Below are 22,876 nucleotides of genomic sequence, written 5' to 3'. Positions count from 1 at the left end.
AGGGAATAACGGGATTAATGCGACAAATGAAACCACAACTGTAAGTACTAAAGAAGGTAATTTTTTGGTATGGGACGGATCTAAACTTGTATGGGGCTATTACACAACACCACCCAATGTTGCTATCTTGCCAAATGAAAGATTGGAGGAAAAAATGCGAAACAGCACAACTTCCCCGCCAAAAGCATCTAATAACAATGCCCATAGTTTAAATGATCGTAACCCCTCTGTTATATCATGGTTGTACAACACCCCCACCAGCGTGCCCACTCCCGCAACAGAAAACACACTGCTAGATAGTATGAAGAAAGAGAATGAAAAAATGACAGTGAGATATGAAGCATTATACAATAACTGGGGGAAGGGCGGCGAAGGGGAGAAAGGGGGGCCCACACTGTTCCTCGCCCATGAAGTTGGGAAATATCTTAGAAATAACAGAAGGAAAAGGGAGGCGGGAAGGAGAAAATATGACGAATATTACGGGTTGGGGCTGGACAAAATGGAAGACCCACGACACCCCCACTAGACAAATAAATGGTATGCGGACATGAGTGCAACAGCTAAGCAAACAACAAATGAAAGCTGTTATGTCTGCTCCCTCATTCCCCATGCTTCAGGTACACCCAAAGTACTGCTGCCTAAAGAGTTGCCTATTGTCGATGCCCAATGTCTCCTTCATCTCACGTTGTGAAGAATTAAGAACACCTTCCAGGCACATGAGGTAACTTTTAAAATGCTGCAGAATGAGAAGACATGTTATCCGAAAGTGGAAGGAGTGATATGTTTGGAAGAACCATTCTTTATAATACAAGGAACATTATTTTCAGAAAATAAGTGGAAAGATGAAGCACTGCGAGGTGTGGCACCAGAGAAACTGCAATGGATAGAAAAAACATGCACACCAGTCTGGAAGGAGCACATCTCAAAATTGACTTGGGTAACGGCCATTGAAAAGCCCTTCAAGCTACACAAAGTAATAAACTATGAACTGTGCTTCAAGGGAGACGGGAAAATCATCATGGGGGTAAAGAAAAATTGCAACAAGACCCTCACCATCCCAGATATGAGAAAGGGGACAGCGGCCCTCATGGACACTTATTGGGTATGTGGCAACCAGGCATACCTGCACCTCCCACAATCCTGGGGTGGCAGCTGCTCATTGGCCACCCTACACTCCGCACTAATGGTGATACCGGAAAGCCACATTGATGGGAACAAGAAAATGCGAGAAAGACCTCAGCAGAAAGAGGCCCAGCCAACTGCAGAGTCACAAGTATATGTCCTGTCTTCCGGTAACAAGGAGGAGGTGCTGTCACGAGACAAACAATCATCGAACTACATATCAAAAGCATCATCAGAGCTACTGGCACAGATCCCGGATAGATATCGATTATTCAGCTCTGCAGAAACTTTCTTTGCCTCACTCATCCCTAGCATCCAGGCACGGGCAAATGCTAAATGGCTCCAAATTACACGCTGGGAGCTGATCCAGCTGGCGAATGACACTGAAGAAGGATTTAACGTAATAAAGGTGAAACTGCGAGCACTGCGGCTAATGACCATGCAAAATAGGTACGTCTTGGACCTGCTGACAGCAATGGACGGAGGTGTTTGACGAAAAATTGGAAGTGCCTGCTGCACTTTCGTACCTTCCGAAGACACAGATAATGGTTCCTTGTCCCATGTGATCGAAGCAGTACATAACCTAGGAAAAAGAATGAAAATGGAAGGTGGAGCAGAAGAGAGCACATGGTTCGACAACATCTTCTCCTGGGTCCCATCATGGCTGGGAATAACTGTTAAATTTTTGATGCCGGCAGTAGTGTTCCTCCTTTTTATTTTTTGTATGTGCCAGGTGGATCTTCGATGTTGTGCTAACGTCGTACCAAATGGTGCAATGATGATGGTGACAATGGGCAACGCCCGCGGTACGATACAAAACATGCAGGAAGTACAGGTACAAACAGAAACAGATAACACGCCAAGATTCCAGATGGTGCCCATATACCACAGCGGGGATGTAGTAGATAGGCTATGGCACACTACAATTAAAGAGCCCCGTGAACTGGAATGGTACGAGGAGGTGTGGGTGGACTTAGAAGGGGACAGTGGTTGTATATATCTGACCTGCACCCCGGACGAATATGCTAGAAGAGGAGAAAGCCTGCGAGGAGTGTGTAGGGCATGGATGCCCATAAAAGGCACCCCTGCATGGGATGAGGCTGTAGTTGAAGAGGAAGAATGTAAGAGGTTGGAGGATTTACAGTATTCGTTACTTAAGTAACAAAAGGGGGGAAATGTATGGGAGGATTGGACCAAGAGGCCCCCCTCCTCTGCACCCCCTCCCCCTTGTGAAGTCCATGGCTCGTCAGGGGTTCCCCCTGCCACCAGGGCTCAGGTGGTGGGTGGGCCACTGGCTGAAGACATTGACCAAACATGCTGTATTTAGCTAGGCCCTGGAAACCATTTTGTGAAATCAAGATGGTTTGAGCCCTGTGCACCACAGCGCGGCCCCCACCCTTGCAGAGTCTCACTTATCCCTGTGGCCGCAGCTCTCTGGCAGACCCGCTGAGAGCCCGTTCCCACGAACAGACGGACATGAGCTAGCGCTAGATGCAAACATTGTAACATTCACCTTCCGCAGTGTATCACTATTCTCAGTATGACCCGGCCAGCGGGGCCGGGGTGGAAAAGAACTGTAAAATGGTCCCCTGACAAAAGCAGAGCCCCCGAAAACTAATGAGCAAACTACTTGTGATGAAACCCTTCTCTCCATGACCTTTCTGACTAAAAACCTGTAACCTCCATGAAGATGGCAGAATGTGTGCTCATATGACATTCGGGGTGAAGTACCCACATCCCCGTAGCTATGCGCAAATGGTAAAAGTGTCCCGGGGTTTTCATGTTATATGTTTCGCCGAGAAGACTGCACCCCAAGGTCCCATGCCATAACTGAACTAATTCTGCTAGAGTGCAAAGGAAGACAAATACAGCCCTATTGGGAGCTCATGTAAGTGGTGCACGAAAATGCACAATATGTATGTCCAAGCTCACCATGTGTCACTGCCATCAGTCTTATTAGCGGGTTGTTCCTGCGTGCTCCACCAACCTTACTACTACCTCGCTTACCGCACATGTATAGAAATGTAACAAAATGTTGTGGTTGTTAAATACTTAGCATATAGGTAATGCATTTGAAAAGGCCATGTGAAAGGCACTAACAATGTCAAAAACATAAGCTTTGAAAAGACTCAATGAGTATTGTATATTATATGAATGTTTATGCCTCTTCCACTTAAATCTGCAACACACGAGGAAAATACCTTTGTGAGCATATTGTAACGCTCACCTGATTCCCACGGAGGCGCCGGTCTTGGCAGGATGGTGTCTGTGACTCGAAAAGTGAAGTGCAGGACTCGATTGGCTTCCGGGGCTGATCCTCTTCTTACTGTGTGTCTAACTCGAAGAGAGAGATATCTGCAGGTGAAAGAATATGGGGTTAATGATCTGGGGTTGTCGGGTATCTCTCTCCCTTTCCCTTCCTCGCTTTTCCATGGAGCCCCAAGGTCAACGTGCTCACCTTAGATAGGTGAATGCTGGACTCTCCATCTGCGTCTGGTGCAGGGTGCCGTTGCCAGTTCCTTCACTGGATGAAACGTAGGCCTCTTGACATCAGAGGATTGCTACCGTCGTTAACTGCACGAGCGGTGAGTTTCCGGACACCTTTTAAGTCCTTACAGTCTTTAGGTGCGTGGGCACGTTAATGTGGAACAGGGCTCTGTATAATGCTTTTTCTATTTGTCTTGCAGGGCTCTTGAGGTAGAAGATGGTGTGAAGAAAGCCGAAGTTCGAGCCAGAGTCTTGAATTGACGCGCTTGGAAATGCGTAAGTAAAGGCCGGAGTATTTGCAGGCGCCCTATGGTGGCGGGCGCAATGGCACGTAAGTAAAATACCTGTCTAATGTCTCTTCTTTTGTCTTTCAGGTGCAGGATGCAGCGTTGAAGAAAACCGGAATTCCCGGAGTGCAGGCGGAGGAGCAGCGTGAAGAGATGGTAGCTGCCGATGGATCCAGGTAAGGAAAACGCTGCTCGAGAAGGTTGCCGTGCTAACCTGTTGCTTCTTGTCTTTGCAGGTGCTACTGAAGGCTGGATACAGGAATGGTAAGTGTTTGTTCTTGCAGGTTCAGGATCGGAAAGAAGAAAACTGGAACAGACACGGTGAGCGTTCTGCTGCAGATGCAGAATAACGCGAAGCACATTTCATCAATCGGGTGTGGTTTAAATAGCCTTGGAGTGACAAGGACGTTGGGCTGGTCCTAGCTCCTTGGAAGCAGTGATCATGACACATATGCAAGGCCATTCCCCCTTCCTCCCCATTGAAGCCTGCCAGAGGAAAAAGCAGAGGCCTGTGCTGCTCTGCTCCACCTCCCCCAATTCGTCTGGAGCCGCTTCAAACATTCACATTCACCCCGCAGCACCCAAGGCCACGGCCTGCCACCTGAATTATTTACAACCCAGCAGTAAACCCCGGCCTTAAACATAGATCCGACGGCGCCCTTTCTTAGGTTCCACGACCCACCGGCTCACCTTAGGTTAATGGCCCCTGTAAAATTAGGACACTCAATATTATAGTAACACTACAGGAACACATTCATAATGACTTCTAACGAGACATGATAACTCGGACAGCCCGTCCCCTGCCCTGAGACCCAACCTCGCGACCTATGATACCCGGTCAACAGGACGATGGTAACCATGTATTGATGTATCACCAAAAGACCCCACTGTAGGTGCATTCCTCCTGTGTTGCGTTAACCTGTAGAATAACCTATTGGAATTTTTACCAGGGAAGATAATAATGCAATGTTGAATGACTGCGGTGTGTGTGGCCTTAGGGCAGAAAGCCAGGGAAGACGTTCATCACTGACACTGGTCACGGCTGGCACAACACCACCGTCCGGATGAACCCAGCTGACCTGCCCGGCCCAGCCCAGCCCACGAGGGTAACCAGTGACGTCCACCGACCACGGCAAACCACATCGCAGCAGCACCTATAGTTAGTCGTCGCCACCCAATCCCCACAAACTTGTGCCCCCTATAGCATGTAGGTTCTTATGATGTTTTTTGTAAATATATACGCCTGTCGTTGCTATTGTCAGACAGAGCGCTCTCGGAGTTTGCAGAGTCCTTTGCATGCCCTATTCTGATTGATAAACTCCCATTTAAGCTCACCCGCACTTTGTCTTAGCCTTATTCCCATCTTGGGAGAGTCCATTATTGTCTCTCATTGTGGGGAGGATCGTGCTATCTGGGGGGCGCTCGCCTTCAGTCTCTAGGACACAGTAACCCCTACAGTCTGTTCTCTGACTTGGTCTAAGCGGAGTCCCTGACACTCTGGCTGTCTAGCTCCCTCAGAGACCTCCTACCTGTCTCTACACTACCGATGTTAGTACTAGAGGGTGGGGTATGTTTCTCTTCTGATCTTCCAGCCCTCTATCCCCTTAGAACCCCCCTCCTTACAGTGGGCATCCTTCCATCTCTGCCCACCTTCTTCCCTCCCACGTCCCTCTCCTATGTTACTACCTTTCTCCCTACCACTCTCCCTTTGTCTCCCTACCTTCTCCACACCACTTCTGCTCAGTATCAGGTAATATTGTCCCCGTATATACTGTAGCCATACATATAGTCACCGGGAAACGGCATAGGTGACCTTATATATTGGGACAATATATGGGGTAAAAGGGAGCAGGGGTTGCGGGGGTGACCCTGCTCCCTTTAAAAAAAAAAATGTCAGTGGTTGCGGGTGTGCCCCCGCATGTTCCTAATGATAATGTCTCTGCAAAAAAGGTGCCATTTTTTTTGTTAATTTCTTTACCTTTTTATCTTTTTTTTGTTTATTTTTTTTGTTTTGTTTATTTTTGAGTGGTGACATTTTTGCGGGGACATTATCACATGGAACCTTCTACTCCATGCATTACTTCTACTACTAAAGCTCTCACCCTACTACTACTACTCTTTCTCTACAACTGCTGCTTTTTCTACTATTCAGTTCCTCTCACTACTACCACTGCTCTTCACACTATTGCTAACATCACACTACTGCCACTGCTCCTCTCATGACTATTACCACCACTGCTCCTCTCACTACGTCTACCACTACTGTTCCTCTCACTACTACCACTGCTCTTCACATCATTGCTACCATCACACTACTACCACTGCTCCTCTCATGACTACTACCACCCCTGCTTCCCTCACTACTTCTATCACTGCTGTTCCTCTCACTACTACCACTGCTCTTCACACCATTGCTACCATCACACTACTGCCATTGATCCTCTCACTACTTCTATCACTACTGTCCCTCTCACTACTACCACTGATCTTCACACCATTGCTACCATCACACTACTACCACTGCTCCCCTCACTACTTCTATCACTACTGTCCCTCTCACTACTACCACTGATCTTCACACCATTGCTACCATCACACTACTACCACTGCTCCCCTCACTACTTCTATCACTACTGTTCCTCTCACTACTACCACTGATCTTCACACCATTGCTACCATCACACTACTTCCACTGCTCCCTCACTACTTCTATCACTACTGTTCCTCTCACCACTACCACTGCTCTTCACACCATTGCTAACATCACACTACTACCACTGCTCCCCTCACCACTTCTATCACGACTGTTCCTCTCACTACTACCACTGCTCTTCACACTATTGCTAACATCACACTACTGCCACTGCTCTTCTCATGACTATTACCACCCATGCTTCCCTCACTACTTCTATCAATACTGTCCCTCTCACTACTACCACCGATCTTCACACCATTGCTACTGTCACACTACTACCACTACTTCCCTCACTACTTCTATCACTACTGTTCCTCTCACTACTACCACTGCTCTTCACACTTTTGCTACCATCACACTACTAGCACTGCTCCTCTCATGACTATTACCACCACTGCTCCTCTCACTACTTCTACCACTACCGTTCCTCTCACCACTAACACTGCTCTTTACACCATTGCTACCATCACACTACTACCATCACACTACTACCACTGCTCCTCTCATGACTACTACCATCACTGCTCCTCTCACTACTGTTACCACTGCTCCTCTCACTACTACCACTGCACTTCACACTACTGCCACCACTACTCTTCTTCTTCTTTTATGTATTGTCTTTTGGCTTATTAACAAAGTATAAACCTTTCACATGATACAGTAAAGTAAAAAGAAGACAAGTTACATGAATGAAGAAAAACAATTAAAAAATTCATACAATTTGGTAAGTAAATAAAACCACATAGCGTAACTCCTCTATTCGTTTTACATTATGCATTGTACACACTGAGGACAAGGCCTGCACTCCTCTTTGCAGCTCTGCTGCGAGTGCCACCATCCATTCAGCTGGATCAGCTGATATTTGAAAACAACATCTCCTTCGGTGCCCCTGCTGCAGCGTGCTCCATGCACACAGCTGTTCCCCTCCTCATGGAAGGCCCGGTTGCCGTGTCGGGAACACCCAAGAAAGCATCTGTGATGAAAGCATTTTTTGAACTTGCTGCCAATACTGCTTCCCTTCCCGCCAGCAGCCCCAACGCTGCCTCCAGCCCTCCGGCTCCTCCCCTCCCTCCCCCGCTTTAAAGGGAGAGGGAGTGAGCCGCCAGGCAAAGCCGCGAGGAGAAGGCCAGAGGACAAGGCCTTCACTCCTCTTTGCAGCTCTTCGCTGCTCGTCTGCCGTTTGCCGTGAGGCTCTGCCGCATTCCAGAGGTAAGGAGCCTGACTACTGCCATATCAAATCACAGCCAGGTTTGCCCACCAGGAACTCCAGACTACGTGCCCGCACTATAGAGGTCACCATCAGCTCTAAGTCCCTCCCAACGAGCATCCGCAATGTACGGCTATGCTCCCGTATCACGCAACCCACTCCACCTGCCTACATGGCCAGACTCATGCGCCCAACCACTAAGCCAACAGAAATAGTAACTACTTCTACTATAGCTGCCAACGATACTCTCTACCCCACCTCAAACTGTACTGCCCTTATACGCAATATGCTCACACATGTGTCCACCACCACTGAAAATGTGCTCCCCAGTGCAAAATGTGTGATATGCAATTACTCTACCGCCCCCCACCACAGCACCACCCATACCCCCTGCTCAACACCACCCTTGCCCACCTCTTCACCCACTCCTCCCACAGACCCCACCCTATCCACCACAGAACCCCACCTTAAATGCGCCATGATCAATGCTAGATCCATCAATGCCCACGCTCTGGACATCCATGACCTCATAACCACCCATGACCTAGACCTGCTCATGATATCAGAAACCTGGTTACATGAGGCCTCCGGCCCTGCCCTCTCCCTTGCACTGCCCCCTGGCTATTCCATCACCAGACAAGACCGCCCCTCTAAAGGTGGAGGTGTAGCAATCATCGCCAAAGACTGCCTCACCATTAGAAAGGTAGAAAAATCCTTACACAACAACAACGACTACCTCCAAGTCAAAATCAATCTCTCCCCCCACTGTACCATTTCTGTTCATATTGTCTATCGCCCTCCAGGCCCAACAGGAGACTTCCAAGCCTCCCTCATCCACCTCCTATCTGACAACCTCAAAAAACACTCGAAAGCCATTCTCCTTGGGGACGTCAACCTAGGCCTCCTGGACAGGAAAGACCCAGCAGCCAAATCCCTTGACTCAGCCTTCAAAACACTAGGCTACAAGAACACAATCTTTAGCCCAACTCACACCCAGGGCAGAACACTTTACTGGATCGCTCAGCACAACTGCCCACTCATCATCACTGGAAACACTCCCACCCCATGGTCTGACCACCATATCATCACCTTTAGCATCCTCACCACCAGCTCCTCAACTCCCCCACCCCAACCCCTACCACCTTGCCTCACAAGAAGCTCCCGTCAGCTCACCAAGGAAAGGCTACTGCCCTTCCTCCAAGGCCCAGCCTTCAGACCGCCTTTCTCCTCAGACCCAGAAACTCTCGCATCAACCTATGATGCTGCCATCAAAGCAGCTATTAATTCCATTGCCCCGCTTAAACCTCGTAAATCCAAACCCACCACCCACTCTAACTCCTGGTTCACCCCAGACTTGCTCACACTCCGGAATGAAAAAAAGGCAGCTCTTACACAATGGCAAACATCCCACACTGCCAAAGATAAGTTGATCTTTAAAGCCTGCTCTACAGTTTACAAAAAAGCAATCACACAAGCAAAAGTCAAATCGTTTGAATCCAGAATGTCGGAAGCCCAATCTAGCACAAAAGAAATCTTCGCCATTTTCAGGGAGCTAGAGACTCCCACGCCCACCCCCCAGAACTTCACCAAAGACAAAGCCTGGTGCGACGAAATTCAAATAGCCATGCAAACCAAAGTGAGCCGCTTCCAAAGCAAAATACTAGCTACTAAACAAGCCCTGCCTAATACACATATCCCTGTCCCACCGCCAACCTCGGACCCCCCCTCCCCCCAACCCTTCTCCTTCAAATCCATACAGGAAAAAGACATCATTAATATAATGAGGAATATCAAACCCTCTAACTGTAAAGGTGATGCCTGCCCAGCCACTCTCATCAAGGAATGCGCAGAAGCGCTTGCTCCCTTCCTGACAGCCTTTGTCAATGCCTCCTTTGCAACAGGTAAAGTCCCCGCCTCCCTTAAGGAAGCATGGGTCCGCCCCTCTTAAAAAACCAACTCTCGATCCCACCTCCCCCAACAACTATAGACCCATCACCACTGTCCCTTTCCTCCTCAAAATACTGGACAAAGCAGCCTACCTGCAGGTTCAGCACTTCATCGAAGAGAACGAACTCCTGGGACTCCGCCAAACTGGCTTCCGCCCCAGACATTGGATGGAAACCGCCCTACTTGATCTGAAAAACCAGATGAACGATGCTAGAGACATGGGCAAACCAGCACTTCTCCTACTTCTTGACTTCTCTGCGGCGTTCGATCTCCTTGATCATGACGTCCTATGCCATCACCTCTCCTCCACTGCCAAGTTCTCCCCTGACGCCACAGCATGGATCACCTCCTTCCTACAAGACAGAACCATGCAAGTATTCTCTGACTTGGCTTCTGCCTTACCCACCATCATACTATGTGGTGTGCCCCAAGGCTCATGCCTCTCCCCCACCCACTACAACATCTTCACACGACCCCTCTTCCTCATCCTCGATGCTATGGGTATCTCTTACACTAATTACGCGGACGATACCCAGATCCTCCTCACCCTCACCGGCAACTATGACACTGACTCGTTGACCCTTAACAATCTCTACGACACCATCCAAGCCTGGATGGCAGACAATGGACTATGCCTCAACTCTGACAAGACTGAACTCCTACTGGTAGGTTCCCCCGACATGCTAAAAAAATCTCGACTCCCAATTCAGTCACTTCACCATCGACACCATCAAAATACCTGTCTCAGACTCAGTCAAAACTCTTGGAGTCTATTTGGACTCCAACCTATCCATGGACAGACAAGTCAACGCAATTGGCTCCTCAGCTGCATATCACGCTAAACTTATCAACGCAGTCAGGCCTTTTCTCTCCAAAGAGAACTGCACAAACATAGCCAGAGCCATCACCGGCTCCAGGCTACACTATTGCAATGTACTATTTCTAGGAACATCAAAAAAAACCTGGAGAGGCTACAAGTCATCCAGAATAGTGCTCTCCGTGCAGCCCAAGGCATTGCTAAAAGAGACCACATCTCGGAGGCCAGAAAACTGGCCCACTGGCTCCCAATAAAAGAGAGAATCGTGTTCAAAGTGCTGACACTGACACACAAGTGCATCCATCTCACTGCTCCCGACTACCACTCACAAAGAATCCACCCCGTCGCCTCTACAAGACCAATCAGATCACCCTATACCAACATGCTCTATGTGCCACTAGTAAAAAGAGCTAGAGCGGGTGGATCCAGCTTCCCATATCTCGCACCTACTCACTGGAATGCCTTACCTCCCACCATCCGAAGTGAGGCCTCCCTCCTCGCTTTCCGTAAAGCAATGAAAAACATCCTCTTCTCATAAGGTCCTTCTTAGCGGCATGAATATCAACCATAGGACCCACTGCTAAATCTGTATTGACCAATCAAATAAGCTGTAATGAGACCTATGTCTGTGTTTGTATGCAATTTGCCATTTACTGCTACCATGTCTGTACCTCTGTAACTAAGCTCATGCAAGTAACAGCGCCTCAATGCCCTTGGGCTGCTTGCGCGCTATATAAATATAAATAAATAAATAAATACTGTCAAACGTCAATTTAATTTAGCACCTCCATAATCAGTGCATAACTAATACATTACTGTGCCAATAAGGCGCAAGACTGCGGGCCGCTACCGCCTAAGGTAATGCCCCCGTGGCCCATAGTTACAGGTAATACCTGCCCCAGAACACAATGGTATTACCCACCGTCCCACCTTATATGTGACCATTCAAAAGGGCAGAGAATTCCATATCGGGGGGAAAGGTAACATGGCTAGAAATGTCTAAAGGGTCTCCAGCCTTATCCGAAGTATCATTACAAAGGCACCCAGTGATATAATTAGGGTTTGACGAGTGCCCCACATTAGCCTAATCCATGTGGATTCAGTCAACTGCATTGAATCCAGAAATCTTAATCTTAGTTCTCCGAGCACATGACAATCCAAGACTGAATGTTTCAGACTTTCCATGTTATCACCATTATTACAGAGCCTACAGTGCATGTCAGTTCTAGACTTGTCCCATTTCCCTATCCGCTCCAACGCCATGAATTGATTTAGTCAGAAACGTAATTAAATATAGTGTCCGGGCATTTCTTTCCATGCCCCAATACGCAGACACTATATTTACAAGTACGTTTCCGACTAAATCAATTCTTAGCGTTGTAATAATGGTGATAACATGGAAAGTCTGGAGCATTAGGTCTTGGATTGTCATGCGCTCAGAGAGCTAAGATAATACCTGCAATCTTCATTACTCCTAGCCCCACTCTTCCTCGTCCTAGTACTTACCTTGAGGCAAGGTGTCTCATACATCAGCACCGGAACAAGGAAGAGGGACGTGGAGGTAATTCTGGGCCAATGTGCTTATTTTGGGGGTTGGTATGAAATTAGTATCCTCCCTTTTCCTAATAAATTTTGCATATTCTGTGTAGAGAGTATATGATGGTAGCAAGTCCGCAGTCACACACCAGTCGTAATTAAACAGCTTCTTTTTAATATTACATGTATTGATGACTAGCTCCTCCTGCATGGAGCTAATTAGTGTTAACATTTCACTCATACGTGTTTTTAAGTCATTTATGGTGGTTGTTGTGATTAAGGTTGGGTCTCCCCCCCACCGCTGATGGAGAGTTTGTCGGAGCATTTAGCAGTCTGGTAAACTCTGCAAGTTTTCTCCAATTTGCTCTGGCAATCAAGGAGATCAGACCAAACTCGTGTCTGATAACTGCATTTGGAATGGAATTTGCCAGTCCCAGAACTTTTTTCCATAACAGCCCTTGAAGCGTGTTTAAGTAAGCCCCCATTTCACATGATGAAATGTCCAGGCCATACAGTAACGTGGGTTCCACAACAGGTAGAATTGGAGAAGTGGTTGCAGCTGTGAGTAGATTCTCTTCATCTTAGTCAAGAGTGGAATGTATTTACCCTTGAGGTACAATTTCCAACCCACCACAGAGCTGCTGTTCCTTAGGCAGTAACACAGATATCTCAAGGATTTCACTCTTTCCAGAGACTGGTCTCCCACTCTCCAATCAAATATCTGTGGCCGTCTTTTGGTCGTGGAATTCCTAACCTTTGACTTTTGTCTGTTTACTTTTAGGTTATTATCTACTGAGCAGCTATGAAAAAGACAAAACTTACTGTGCAGGTCAATTGGGGTTTTGTCAAACAGTATGACATCGTCTATAAAGGCGATCCAGTCCAGTGTACCCATTTTCACTGGATTTGTTCTACCCGCCTCCCATAATCTACCAATATCAGACGTGTATAAATTGTACAGGGTGGGAGCCAAGAGACATCCCTGACGCAGCCCAACATACGTAGGTATACAATTCGTCAAGGCTCCCTCCTGCTCAACCTGACCCTCAGAGTGGTATCAAGCTCACAAGCTGCACCATCTTTGCTGGGAGCTTCTGGGCCAGCAACTTTGTCAACAAGGTATGCCTGCTTACCATATCAAAAGCATTCGACATATCGATGGAGGCCATACATACGGTCCCCACCACCCCCTTTTTAACAGCAGCTAGCAGATGGGACATGGTAAAAGCATTCCTGAGCGAAAGCCCTCCTGATAACACGAGAGCATATTATTTGACAGTATCTGGGTCTTAAGGTCTCTCACTGGAAGAATCCAGCATGGAGATAGGACTATCGTTTTGGGTCGGCACTATCTCCTTGCTTATATATGGGTATAATGTTGGAGTCTTGCCATGTGTAAGGAACTCTATAAATAGTGTAGATGTCTTTGAATAAGTCTCCCAGGGGAAGCAACCAGGCTCCCGGATCATTTTCTTTCAGCATCGGAGTAATACAGTCTGGACCTGGTGCCCGGAGTAATACAGTCTGGACCTGGTGCCCTGGATGGTCTAGTTCTACCAATTGCCCACATTATGTCATCCTTGATGACCCATGGATATCCAAACTGATCGTCTCTTCCCTTATAGATTGCGGTGCCATCTCCTTCCCCTCTTGGCAAGCTATATTTGCCACTCAGAAAGGCTACCCAGTCTTGTTCCATAATCAGGCACTCCAAGCTAACCTTTCAGTTTTCCTCCTATAAGTGACCAGAATTTCGAGTTGTCATTCTCAAGTACAGTTTTAAGGATCCCATGATTTCCTCTAATGACTTCAAAAAATTGCTTGTGGGTCGCAACAATTCGACCACTTGCACTCAAGGAAGTCAAAGCGTCCAATATCTTGGGAAGCCAAAACACTTAGTGCATTCCTCTTAACCCTCTTTGCATCCCTCACCCTTTGGTCAAAGATGTGTAGGTGCTCCTTATTGGCGTGAAAATGATCTCTATTACTAAGCTGTTTCATGCCATTTAATAGGGTTTGATTAGTTATCAGCAAAGAAGCAGTCATCGCTTCTTCCAATATTGCTCAAGAGGTGCTCCCATGTCACGATAAAGGGCCTGCAAGCCACAACATTCAATTTTATCGTAAGACCTTCACTTGTCGGGACAGAAAGACAGCACAGGGATCAGAGCATGTCATAGGGAAGGGTAATTGCAGTGTCGATACTAGTGGAAAATGGACAGTATCCAAAGCTGCAGCCTTAGTCAGTGGTTCACATGTCCTGCCTAATTTGGACGAGACATAGAGGTGGTCAATCCAGGATTACTGTTGTCCTCTACACCAAGTGAAGAAACCACCTCTTATCTTCTCCTCCTCAGGCAGGCATATGTTTAAGTCCCAACTCACCAAGTATTCATTCCACAAGGCACACAGTTCGGCAGCCCTTGAGCATTTGATCATCTTCTCTACTTCCCGACCTTTCTTATTCTGGACCTCTGCACATTTTGCCATTAGATCTCCCCCTAGAATAATGTGCAGGTTTGATTTTTCTCCAACAATCCCGAAAGCAGGTCATCAATTTCAGCATGCGTGTCCAGCAGGGACAGATTTTCACTGTTCCAGTAGACATTCATCACCAAAACGTCTGGCTGCAAATTAGGGGACGAAATATCGATTGCAAGTAGGTCATTTGACTGTGTTGTTACCTCTGTATGTGTGCACGTAAGGTTTTGATGAACAGCAATTATTAAAGCACCCTTAGGGCATCCTTTAATGCCCCTGGTAGCCTCTTTTCAGTATGTGTAGTAACCTTATGGATCAATGTTTTTTCTAGAGACATTGATTCCTGCATGAATCAAACAGTCAGGGAGTGACCCACTTAATTTCTGAAATCCACAAACATTCCACGAGACAATCCTAAGCGGTCTCGTGTTAAAGACTGTTATTGTTCAATTTTAACTTTTTAAACATTTCAATTGACTCCTTGAGCCACGACCAATCCTCAAGCCCAGTTTTAACAGCAGCACTAGTACCCATTAAGTTGTTAGAAATGGGTGCCGTCTGCTCTGTTAGTGATGCTTGCTCCAAGAACTCATTTACATATTTTGGGCCACAGAGTTCAGACAAATTATATCCTAAGGTTTTAAGGACTTCCCTCTCTTTCCAAACGATTTGGACAATCAGATTGGAAGTGTAATGGCACACGGCTTTCTCTGTTCCTTTTTTTGGATAGGCAACCCATTCAATATCAGAGTGCGAGGCCCGCAAGGTCAGTATTGCCCGGAAACCTTTGATTATTTGGCCCCTATTCATGTCCATCTAACCACAAATTTGAGTGTTGATTGTCCAGCCCATAGTAATTCCTTGGAATTTGTCGTTAGTCAATTGTTCTACGTTTACAGTCGTACACGGCTCCTGCATTGTTGGACTTGTCTCTCTATCCACCTCAAAAAGTTTTGGGACAGAGAGTGTCTGGGCTTCACATGAATTTGCAGAGAGTCTAGAAGAGTCTACACTTTCCACGTTTGGTGTTGTTGGTTCCTGTGGCTGTCGTATTAGTATTGTAGCCTCTTTATTGCTTGCAGTTGGATTTTCTAAAAACCTGGTAATTTTACTTTGCTTGCTTTTTCCATTCTTCTTTGAGGCCTTGCCCCTACTTTCCAAGTTCAAGTCCAAGCCTTCCTCATTGATTACATTTTGTTCCAATTCATGATCTTGCTCTTTGTCTGTCAGGCAATGCACTTATAATTTGTTTTTTTTTGTTTTTTTTATTTTTATCCGATTTATTTTTTCAGAAAAAGGCAATCTGAAAAATGTATCGAACAGTTTAGCGCTTCTTCTTTCTCTTTATCTTTCTTTATCTTTATCTTTGTTTCCTTCTGTCGTTCTTCCTTTGTCTTTATTTCTCGCCTCAGATTTACGGACCCTGGTTGTGCACCCCTGTTCCAAGTGTTCGTGCGCCAGGTTGTTTGATAGTTTGTTGGTTGTTTATTCGTTTGTCCTTGGGACCGAGGTCTCCCTATCATCTGCGCCCGAATCTTCTACAACCCTTGGAGTCACTGTTGCCGGGCTTTCTCTTAGCTGCTTAAAAGTTGCCTCGATTATGTTCGCCATGGCCATCGACCACCTTGTGGATTCTCCCGAAATCAGTCTATTCCATAACTCTATTTCTTCGAATATCCATGGATTTTCTGCCAGAGGAAGTAGGTACGTATTTCTGTTCTGTTTGTTATTTTCACATGTAAGTATCAGGTGCTTTAAGGTTTCTTTTGTATCTGGTTTGTTACATAATCGACAGGTTGCCTCCTCTGAGGTCGATCTAATTGAAAGTATTTCTTTTGTAGGTAGCAAGTTTAATCTTGCTTTTATGAGCAGGTTTCGTTTCCTTTTTTCTGGGACTTTTTTGCAATATTTGATTGGCGATTTTACTTTATTGAAAGTTGGAGGGAGGTGGGTGAGGAGTTTATTTTTTGTTGCGAGATCTAGCGTTCTGATCCAGTCCATCATGACTACTTTTTTCTTTATTCTGTCAGGATTTTCTTTTAGTTCTTTCTCTGAGCATGCAATTTCTGGTAATTTTGCTCTTCTTTTTTCCTTCCATACGTCCAAGGCTGCACATTTGGCTAAATCCATCTCCTCTTTGATCATGGCGTTGGCTGGGGAGCACTCCTCCAGGATGATTTTCCTGAAAAAGTTCATTGCTGCTTGGTCTACCATGGATTCAAGTGATACCAAGCGGTTGCCAGTCAATTCGTCGAAAAAAAATGGTCGACCAGACAAATGGTCGAAACAAATTGGTCGAAAACCATTTCGTCGAAATTTTTTTTTTCTATTTTAACCCTTTTTTTTTTTGGGGGGGGGGGTCCCCCCCCAACCCCCTTTTTTTCTCTAAAAACCCCTTTTTTAACTAAACGAAAACCCAAAAAATAAATATATAAATAAAAAAAAAAATTCGACAAAATGGTTTTCGACCAAATTGCGTCGACCAAATTGCAGTCGACCAGTTTTTTTCGACGAGTTGACTGGACACCATACCAAGCCCAACTCCCTTCTTATCGCAGCCATTGAGGTAGAATTTGGGACTCCCAAAACTGATTTCCATATTAGGCCTTCCAGTTTTGTCCAGATGTTTGTTGGCATAGAGAGTGATACTTCCATTCCATAGGTCAGAGCGGGGATTACTTTTCCTTTATACAACTTGATTGCAGGTATCAGGGAGAATGTTCCAAACTTCTTATCGACCAGTCGGGTCTGTCATGCTAGCCGCTTTGCTTTCTCCCATAGAGTCCTCAGCATTGTTTGAGCTGTTTTTGTGCTGTCCAGGTCGACTCCTAAGTATTTAATCGATTTAACTGTTTCTAGCTTTTCTTTTTCCAGGTAGAATGTTTGTTGTTTGTTTTTCGAACTCTGTGTTTTTTCTAAAATCAACACTTTTGTTTTGTTCTTATTAATGATCAGGCGGTTTTGGTTGATATACTTCGCGAGGTTTTTGTTTGGTCTATCAAGATAATATCGTCGGCGTATAATAATCTTGGTACCATGGTGTTGCCTATTTTTGGTGGGAAAAACCTGATTTCTTTTTCAGCGTGCTGGAAATCGCTCAGAAAAGAAATGAAAAGGGTTGGGGCTAGGGGGCAACCCTGTTTGACCCCACGTGTTATCTTGATTTCTTCTGACAGTATTCCTTCCTGACTGAGTTTGATTCTGACAGTGTTGTCTGTGTGCAGCGCTTTTATCGGTTCCAGGACTGGCGGTGGACAGTTCCAGCTCTTGAGTTTTGCCCACAGAAGGTTTCTGTCTATTTTGTCAAAAGCCTTAGATAGATCGATAAAAGCCAAATAGAGCTTTGGGGCCCCTTCTTTTATCTTGGCCGTTAGGATGTTGATGATCATAATGTTTGTTCCAGTGGATCCGTTTTTTTGAAAGCCCACTTGTAGGTTGTCTTTGAAATTGGCGTTCTTTTCCCAGAGCCTGAAGCTGTCTAGCAAGAGTGATGCGTATATTTTCCCGATGACATCTAAAAGGGCGATTGGTCTATAGTTCGCCGGGTCTTCGCGGGCGCCCTTTTTGTAGATCGGAACTATGACCACTTTGAGCCACGATTCTGGGATTTTCTTTGTATGTTCGCACTCTTCGAAAATTTCGCTTATTGCCTCTGACCATTGTGCGGGAAATTGTTTTAGCATTACATTGCTGAGCCCGTCCGGTCCCGGGGCTCTCGAGGCTTTTAGCTTCATGATCTTTGCTTTTATATCTTCCTGACTTGTTACATTTGTCCAGATTGTGCAGGTGTTTTTTTCCGGTACGAGCGGTGTTGAATTTTCAGCCTCTTCGAATTCTGATGAATTATCCATTTCTCCTCCGATACTGCATTACACAGAGGTGCAGAATTCGCAATGGTCGATTTGTTCAGAAGGGACCAAAATGCTCTTGAATTTTTTTTGACTCCAAAGTTTTCATCATCGCCTCTGCATCTATCTGGAATTGAAGTGCCTTATGTTGTTTTAGCCAGTTTGCGTATTTCTTCCTCTCTTTATGCCAAAGTTGCCAGTCTGACTCGGCGTTTGATTATTTGGCTCTTCTCCTTAGAGTACGGCTCAGTTTTCTTTGGTTCACCAGTGCGTTGTTGAAAGCATGTTGATGGTTGGAGACCTGGTTGGATTTTCCCTTTTGTTTTCTGTAGAGTACTGGGAAAGGTAAGTAGTCCGGTCTTTCTTTTATATCTTCTTTTCTGTTTGACTTAAGTTTGTTTCCCCATGCAAGCCTAAATTTCTTTATGTCCTTTTCTGTGAGCTTTAGTCTGGTGCTCTGGTTATTGGCTTCTGTTTCTAGAGGGTATCTTAGTTTTGTTATTTTCGTACCTTTCCACGAGCAGGTGACCAAATTGTGATCGCTGTTGCTGGTTTTTTCAACTCTAAAACTCGTCATCGAGTCGATCATGCCTGCTGACATGCAAATATGGTCTATTGAGGCTTTTGACTCTCCACTTTCCCAGGTCGGAATATTGGTTTGGGAATAGCGTTGCAATTTTTTGGATGTCTCTTCCCGAAATCAGTTCGTTCCACGCTTTCCCTCGGTTTTGGAGTGGTCTGAACGTTTTGGAGTTGTACTGTTTGTCTCGCTGCAATTTGCGTTTAGGTCACCGCATATGATGATGTTGATGTCCCCGAATGTTTCATATAACTGATCTATCGTGCTCCCCATATTTAGACAGAAGGTTTCAGTTGACATCCTCTGGGGATTCCAATAGCAATTAATGATGGCGAGTTTTTTTTTGCACTTTCCTCTTTGTTTGTTGTTTTCGGCGGGCCAAGTGGTCAGCGATACCAGCATCTCATATGCTTCCTTCCATTTCTTTGGCTCGTCCATGCCCCGGCCTGTTTTGACCGCTGTCAAAAGGCCCGCTGAGGGCCTTCCCAGGAGGCCTTTGACCGCCGGAGAAATCTGAACCGTGAAACCATCAAGTGTTGGTTTGGCTAATAGCCAGGTTTCTTGTAGGCATATTATATCATAACTACCCAAATTTGCTTGTCTGTGTAAGATGGTTATGTCCTCGAGTGTTCCATGATCCCAGGCTGTAAATCTCGTTAGGGGGCCGACCCTGTTTTCCTACCGGGCTCTTGCTGTTTTGGAGGACTGGCCCCTTTCGTTGCTATTTGGTGTTGTTTGCATTTATCGTTGAGCGTAACCAGTTCCATGGCCCTTGTAGTTTGCGCGCTGGCGGCGTTGATTCTCTCTGTTTCCTTACTTCTGGGTGTTCTGCCGCGTCTTTATTCTCTTGTAGGTGTAGGTCCTGATGATGCTGGCTATTTTCTTTTATATGGTTTTTCTGGTTTGGATTTTGTTTTTGTATGTTGAATAGTGTCTGCTGATTTCCTTCATTTTTCGTTTTCTGGTTATTTATGTCTGTTAGCAGAAAGCCCATCTCTTTCAGTTCTTGATAGGCTTTTAATCCTATTTTTTTCTGCTATCTGCTTCAATGTGTATATATGCTTTAGGTCTGTCTTGCCTATGGTAAGGTTCGGCTAATTTGATGTCTTTCGTTGTCAGATGTCTCAACTCCTTTGCGTTGTTTATTATCTGAAGTATCTTTGGACGGTTTAACGGTGCTCTCTCCTTCGCTGCATTGCATCGTTCCAGCTTGAATAGGCCATACCATTTGGTTTTTGCTGGGACTTTGTCGGCCTGATCTGCCGATTTCTTTTTTATTATGTCTTTCTCTGCTTTTCCCTCTCTTGCCCCTTCGCCAGGTGCTTGGTATTGCTCCTTCGCCATTTTGTAACGCTTGTTCCCTTCCGTGTCTTTTGTGTGGTTCTGTGGGTCAGGAATCTGTATTTTCGTTTGTGTGTTTTTCGAACCTATTTTCTCTCCTTGTCTTGGGTCAAAGCCTTCAGATTCTTCTTTTTTGTTTTCCACGCTTGCCACTTCTGTTAGTTTAAAACCCATTTTCTCCATTTCTTCAAAGGCTGTACCGTCAAGTTTTTCCGCTGCTTCACTTTTGACATGTAGATATGCTTTAGCTAACTTTTTTCTGTAATAGGGTTCCACCCGCTTTATATCCTCTGTTACCATGTTCCTCAGAGATTTCGTATTCTTCATCAAATACATTACGGTCGGACGGTTTAGGATCAGGTGCTTTTTTCCCTCTTCTTTTTGCTCCAGTTTGAAAAGGCGTGTTTTGTTCTTATTATGTTGAATCTGGGAGGTCGCCTTGCTTCTCCATTTCGTCCTTGGTTTTTCTTGGGAACTCCCTTGAACTGGTCTTGGTTCTCTCGGCGATGTCGCTTTTAACTGTTCTTTCGTTTCTGCTCTATTTGATCTAACGTGATCAGTCGCATGTGTTATTTTGTAACGGTTTGTTCTATTTGGTGGTGATTTTCCCGTGTTTAGGGGGGAATTGTCCTCTTCTGAGCTAATTGAGATGTTCTCATGTTGAGATACATTCATTAGGGCGTTATCTAGCAGGAAGTCTTCTATTGTTCGTGGTGAGCTTATGGTAATCTGGTCCAGTTTCTGTGTTTCTTTCTGCTGTACTGTTTGTTCTTTGCTAGTGTGTCTAAGGTGAAAGACTTCCTCTCTGACTCTGCCTGACACCATACTCGAGCCCGGGCAGGTGCTTACTTGGAGTTGTTTTGTCCCTTGGTTTGTAGGCACTGCCGGCCTTTTTTCTTCCCTTTTTTCTCCCGCCGACTGTGATCTTGTTTCCTCTTCTCCCGACCTCCTTTGGTCGACTATGCGTCCTTCTAGGTTGACGATCTTTTTTTCCAGTTCTTCGATTTTCTTAGTCATAAGATGTTTTACGCCTTTTTCCTGGTCTTCGATTGCCGTTATGTAACTTTCCACGTGTGTGATCTTTGCAACTGTATTCATCAGAACCGCTGTGTTGTCTCTGATGTCTTCTTTCATTGCCTCGTAAAGCTTGCAGAACGGAGCTAGAACCACTGTCATTGCCGACATGATTGCTATCATGTCAGGTTTGTCATTTGTGGTACCTTTTTGCAAACCTACAGCGATGTCGCTTAGGCGGCGTTTTTTTGGCGTAAAGGGGGTGTTCTCCGTTATTTTTTGTAGGATCTCGTGGTCATAGTTTCCCCACTCAGTGGATCTGTTTTGGTCTTGTTCAACTCTGTTTTGTTTCTTTGACGGCTTTTGTTTTTCGCCTGCCCGGCTCGGTTGTAAGGCCTCTGTTTCCCTAGTTGTTTCTGAGGGGTTTGTTGGAGACGTTATTGGTAGATGCGGTGAGGTCCCTGCGTGTCGTTGTTCTATTGGGCCTGTTTGCCCATTTACTGATTGCTCGGTTGTAGGGCTCTTTGGTGTCGTTGTCCTGTTTCCTGCTTGCGCTTGCCCTATTGGTTTGTCTTGCCCTGGCGTAATTTGAATTGGTAGGCTTGGCGATTTGTCATTGATCAAGGTTTCACCCGAGCTTCCCCTTGCGGTCGAGGGTACACTAGCTTGTAGGTGATTGTACGTCCAGATTGATTCTGTATGTTTCTTTTCGGAACTCTTTGTTTGTTCAAGAGTTAGTTCCAACATTTCGGCGTCGGAAACTTCTAGTTCAGCGGTTAACTTTCTTTTGTATTGTTTAGTGAAGAAAGACTGCAGTGGGAGTGAGAAGAGCGGATTTGGGAAAGTTTTCCTTTGTTTTTCTACTTCTTTTAATGATCTTTACAATTTCGTGCTCGTTTGGGGGGAGTTTCTGTTCATCCCCTATGGTTTCTGGACCTTTTTTTGCTTCTTTACTTGTTGGTATGGTTCTTTTTCTCGGCTGTTTTTTGTTTAGTTTTCTGCGCTTTGTTTGTGTGGTTTTTCGAGCTACTACTTGGAGTTTTCCCCCAGGGTTTTGTGTCGGAACTGATTTGTTTTTCTCCTGCCCCTCTGTGGCGATTTCATCCGCCTCGCTTTGCGAGACTGCGCAGTTATTTGTTGGTTTTGGTGTCTGCGTTTTTGCTGTTTTCGGGGGGGGTCGTTTTTGTAATGGGCTCTTGGTTTTCCAGTGTTATAGGTAGCCTGGGGTCGCCTATGTCCAGGGCATGGCATTGTGCTATTATTAAGTGTCCCTTTCTGGACTGGTCTGTGCCCGTTGGTCTCGGCGCCTGGTCGTTGCCTTTTTCGTTTAGCTTCTCCGTGGGCCCTAAATCTTCAGGACTCTGCGTACTCGGCTTTTTACTGGGTTTTGCTCCATTTTCTTGTATAGTGATTGTCCCGGACGTTACCTCTTGAGAGTCCTGTTTGACACCGGTTTCTGTGATGGTTTTTGCCGGTTCCGGACCTTCCCGGTCCATGGCTAGGATGTCGCCCGC

This window comes from Ambystoma mexicanum, chromosome 1p, assembly GCF_040938575.1.
Source record: "Ambystoma mexicanum isolate Mex_15411 chromosome 1p, UKY_AmexF1_1, whole genome shotgun sequence".
NCBI classification, from domain to species: domain Eukaryota; kingdom Metazoa; phylum Chordata; class Amphibia; order Caudata; family Ambystomatidae; genus Ambystoma; species Ambystoma mexicanum.
This window is presented reverse-complemented; position numbering follows the sequence as displayed.